The sequence below is a fragment of the Gekko japonicus genome, unplaced genomic scaffold, assembly GCF_001447785.1.
Source record: "Gekko japonicus isolate JY-2015 unplaced genomic scaffold, Gekko_japonicus_V1.1 scaffold2171, whole genome shotgun sequence".
Taxonomy (NCBI): domain Eukaryota; kingdom Metazoa; phylum Chordata; class Lepidosauria; order Squamata; family Gekkonidae; genus Gekko; species Gekko japonicus.
The window spans coordinates 117,208-122,581 of NW_015177084.1; the positions used below are offsets into that span (position 1 = coordinate 117,208).

General features: G+C 43.8%; 1 non-coding gene across 1 annotated transcript; it reads right to left on the minus strand.

Moving 5' to 3' along the window:
- Nucleotides 1-2,184: 2,184 nt before the first annotated feature.
- Nucleotides 2,185-2,256, minus strand: TRNAS-UGA. The gene has a single exon. It is a non-coding gene; the product is annotated as a tRNA-Ser (tRNA).
- Between the last annotated feature and the right edge of the window lie 3,118 nt (nt 2,257-5,374).

The window sequence follows — 5,374 nt, forward strand, 5'->3', positions numbered from 1 at the left end:
CACCACCACCACCACCACCACCACTGCTGTGGAGTGTATTTTGATTGGCAAAAGAACAGGGAAGAGATAAACTTTCCCTTCCCTTTTGTAACCCAGATCCAAACTGAGCCTGTATGTAACATTTCCTTTTCTTTTTTTTTGCCATCAAATTACAGCTGACATATGGCGACCCGGTGGGGTCGCCAAGGCGAGAGAGAGAGGGGCCTTGCCATTGCCTGCCTCTGCATAGCAACCCTCAGCTTCCTTGGTGGTCTCCAGTGTTCCCTCTAAGCCGAGTTATAGTGAGCTAGCTCACAGTTTTTTAGCCTCCGACTCACAGATTTTTGTCTTAGCTCAGGAAGGACGGTTCCAGAGCAAACTAGTCTACGCAGTAGCCAAATGGCTCGCTCACAGCTTTAATGCCAGTAGCTCACAAAGTAGGATTTTTGCTCACAAGACTTCACAGCTTAGAGGGAGCATTGGTGGTCTCCCTTACGAATACTGACCTGGGCCAACCCTGCTTATCTTCCAAGAGTCTAGCCAGGTCAGGGATTAGCATCGAACAGCATTATAAAAATGGTAGGATGATTTGCTCTCAGGTATCCCAGCTTTTCGTCTGTGTTGACCCTTTCTGACTGAGAAGAACTCCTGAAAAACTACTAAGGTGGTACTCCTGGGCCCCAAGACATGGCTTGAAATCTTCCGCCGACAATCAGCTGGAATTGGACCCAGCTTGAGCCTCACAAGGACCTTGCAAAGTCTCTCCTCTTTTTAAAGGAGACAGTAGAACAAGAAGGAAATGATTCACACAGAGCGGAGGATGCCGAAATCACATGTTGCCCTCAGGCACACAGAAAATTGTTACCTCCATTTCTGAAACCATTAAGGAGCCCGTCTACCTCCGGATGGACGGGAAAGGCAACGAACCATAAAAAGGTCTCGGCAACCTTGTCACAATGACACACAAATACAAATAAAGGGACCAGGGAAAATCTATTGTCCTCTTGAGATTTTTGTGAATGATGAGAGAGGCCAGCAAGAGAGGGAAGAAAGTTAATCAGCTCCGGGATGTCTTTGCAATAGTCATTTGCTCTTGTCAGTGAAATGCCAAAACAGTTCAAAAGTAGAGCTGAAAATTTTGTCTAACGGTGAATTTGAAATTGGATCTGCAAGAAACACTGAATTAAATACACACACACACACACACACACTCTGAAGGAGATTTTAAGGTTGCCAACCTCCAGGTGGCAACTGTAGTTCTCCAGGTATTACAATTGTTCTCTGGCCAATCAAGGACAGTTCCCAGGAGAAAATGACTGCTTTGGAGGGTGGACTCTATGGAATTATATCACGTTGAGGCCCCTCCCTTCCCGAGACCCTGCCCTCCCCAGGCTCTGCCTTCAAAATCTCCAGGTATTTCCAAGACCTGGAAAAACCCTAGATTATACAAACAAAGGTCTCCTCATTAGTTGAGTAGTGACAACAGTGGTTTTGGAATAAGCAACGTAGTTCTCCCTTTTTGAGAGGCTGGATGGTACATCGTTATGGTGGCCCATGAAGTGTGCATACAGTGCTAGGTCACCATTTAGAAATAGTGCTGTGACTCAGTGGTTGAGCCATTGGCTTGGCATACAGAAGGTCCCAAGTTCAATCCCTGGCATCTCCAGTGAAACGGATCAGGTAGCAGGCCTTGATGGACCTGCCCTTGATGGACCAAAGGTCTCATTCGATAGAAGGTAGTTCCATGGCTCCAGGCATGTGTCCGCTAATCAGAAGTGGAAACAATAAGCAGACCAATCATCTGCCATGACTAAGAGAAAAATGCAAAGTCCTGGAGGTTGTGAATGCTTCTAGTTTCCCATACTGGCCCATAATGTCATTGATCCATAATCAATGCTAAAAAGTTGTGAAGGTTGGCCATGGGTAGCTGTGCCAGTGCCCACATAGATTCATCCACTCTCCTTGATTGCAACTTGGAGTGGGCACAATGGTGGATGCCCTTCCCCTTGAGGCTCTCCTAATGCCTATTTTGCTTTCTTTTAGGCACCAGACCCAGAAATGTCTCTTCATGAACACATGAAGCTGCCTTATACTGAATCAGACCACTGGTCCATCAGGGTCAGGACTGTCTACTCAGGCTGGCAGCAGCTCTCTGAGGTCTCAGGCAGAGGTCTTTCACATCACCTCCTACCTGATCCTTTTAACTAGGGATGCCATGGATTGAACTTGGGACCTTCTGCATTCAAAGCAGAGGTTCTACCACTGAGCCACAGCCCCTCCCTTGAGCAAAAGCCCCCAGGCTTTTAATTAAGGGTTTGGTTTTTTAAAAACACTATTTTAGCCCGGAGACTGTTATTTTAAGCTGTCAGTAGTCTGCTTTTATCATGTGTGTTTTTATGGTAGACTGGAGGTATTTTAATGCTGGGTTTTAATTAATAACTGTTTTAAATTAAGAGCTTTTAACAATTTGTTTTTCTTATTTTTATTTTGTAAACCGGCTTGGGCAAGTTCCTGGAGAGCCAGCATGAAAATATTCTTTTTTTTAGAAGCCATGCAGGTATGCCTAAAAGCATTCCCAGAGAGGTCACATAAATTCTAACACCCCCCTCCCCAAAAACCCAACTCTGAAATGTATTCTGTTCTTCTGTTTTAAGGAACAGTGTACACGGGCAATAATTTTAAAAGAAAATGAACCTGACTTTGAATTGGAAACTACTATTTGTCAATGGTCCACCCTCCTTACTAAGCATTTGTATGTTGCTTTGGTATGTTATGCCACATCGCATTTTCAACATATCTCACACTATTGGCAACCTGAGTGATATCCTGCCATTCAGAAATATTGGAGGAAAATTATTTATATCACTGAATTGATAAAAGGTTATAAAAATCGGTCCTCTGAATATTATCCTTGGCTCTTCAGCAGCGCTCCCCATTCCACATAGTACAGTGTGATCTGGAGTGTTCCCATGGCTGCTAGGATACCCAAACAGCTAAACACTGGACTCTCTAACCCTCTATTTCCAAATGGCTGATTATATCAAACAGCCCAAATTTGTTTGTTTATGAATACATACTATAACACTGACCCACATATGATCATGTGAACTGATGATGCAAATGTTCTGCGGATTAAAACACATCTTTAAAATGTGAGGATGGGAAATATCTTCAGCACTAGGTCTCCACTGCTCCATTTATCCTTGGATTCAAGTGGGTATGGTGGAGTCAGTGCCAGTTTTTCCACACGCAGCCAGCCCAACTGCATTGCCTGCCGGCACTAGGGACTCTCTTGTTGCATGAACTGCTGACAAAGAGAGAGACATGTATATATGTTGCTGTCAACTATAAGAACAGCGCTCTACAGAAATAGAACAAGAAAGAAAGAAAGAAAGAAAGAAAGAAAGAAAGAAAGAAAGAAAGAAAGAAAGAAAGAAAGAAAAGCAGAGGGAGCTGTTCAAGTACTGAGATGCCTGTGGGACGTGGTTAAAACAAAGGGAACAGGAAAGAAATGGGGTGCAGAAAGACCTGTGGTTGTTTACAGAAATGGAAGAAAGGCGCAGTGGGTTTGATGTCAACAGTGAAGGAGTTGCTGGTATAAAAAGTTGTTGGTGTAATGAAAGTGGATGGTGTTTGGGCCAGTCAGCCCAATGCTACAAAGCAAAGGTGTCCAACACCTTCTATACCTAGCAGGGTGAACTTAAATCACCTCCCTCCCCCAGTTAATCCTTGACCATCACCTCATCAGGTATTTGAAGAGGGCTAATGACAGCATGGTATCCAGTCATGTGTGGATGGAACCCGGATGGAAATCTTCCAGGTCCTTCTGTACCAACAAAGTGGGAGAGGAGGAACTCATCCTAGCAGTCTTCACAACTCCTGATGCATCAGGTTGGACAAACCTATGAGATGGACAGGAGTTTAAAAACTGATAAATCACCAAGCCCAGATGGCATACATCCGAGAGTTTTGAAAACTCAAATGTGAACTTGTGGATCTCCTGACAAAAATATGTAATCTTTCCTTAAAATCTGCCTCCATTCCTGAGGACTGGAAGGTAGCTAATGTCACTCCCATCTTTAAAAAGGGTTCCAAAGGAGATCTGGGAAATTACAGGCCAGTCAGTCTGACGTCGATACCGGGTAAATTGGTGGAAACCATTATTAAGGAAAGAATTAGTAGGCACATAGATGAACAAAACCTATTGAGGCAGACTCAACATGGGTTCTGTAAGGGAAGATCTTGTCTCACTAACCTATTAGTGTTCTTTGAGGGGGTGAACAAACATGTGGACAAGGGGGATCCAATAGATATTATTTACCTTGACTTCCAGAAAGCTTTTGATAAAGTTCCTCATCAAAGGCTCATAAGTAAGCTCAAAAATCATGGGATAAAAGGACAAGTCCTTTTATGGATCAAAAACTGGCTAGTTCATAGAAAACAGAGAGTGAGTGTAGGTGGGCAATTTTCTCAGTGGAGGGTGGTAAGCAGTGGGGTACCGCAGGGATCAGTACTTGGTCCACTGCTTTTTAACTTGTTCATTAATGATTTGGAGATGGGAGTAAGCAGTGAAGTGGCTAAATTTGCAGATGATACAAAGTTGTTCAGGGTGGTGAAAACCAGTGAGGATTGTGAGGCACTCCAAAGGGATCTGTCAAAGATGGGCGAGTGGGCGTCAACATGGCAAATGGGGTTCAATGTGACCAAGTGCAAGGTGATGCACATTGGAGCCAAAAATCCTAAATATAAATACACATTGATGGGGTCTGAACTGGCAGAGACTGAGCAAGAGAGAGATCTTGGAGTTGTAGTGGATAACTCACTGAAAATGTCGAGACAGTGTGTGACTGCAATAAAGAAGGCCAATGCTATGCTGGGGATTATTAGGAAGGGTATTGAAAACAGATCAGCCAATATAATAATGCCCCTATATAAATCAATGGTGAGACCTCATTTGGAATACTGTGTGCAGTTCTGGGCACCACACCTTAAAAAGGATATTTATTTCTGTCCACTGTGTGACACAGAGTGTTGGACTGGATGGGCCTTTGGCCTGATCCAACATTGACGTCTCTTATGTTCTTATGTACTGTAATCTCTGAGGGGTTTGGGAATGGGTTATGAGGCAAACTCCAAATTAGGGATGGTCACAAATTTACTCACAAACCTTTGTTCATGATGAATTTTGGGCGGTTCGTGGTTTGTGAACTGAAGTTCGCAAACTGCAGCCCGGCCACAACCCTTCATGAATTTTTAAGAAATTTGTGGAGGTTCATAGGGAGTGATGCCCAATGTGTCCAATGTGAAGAGTCCAATGTGGGCTCCTCATGAGTCCACATTGGAGTAACTGGCTGTTTACTGAGCAAATGGTTTGCTGACTTTCCTGCCTGCCAAG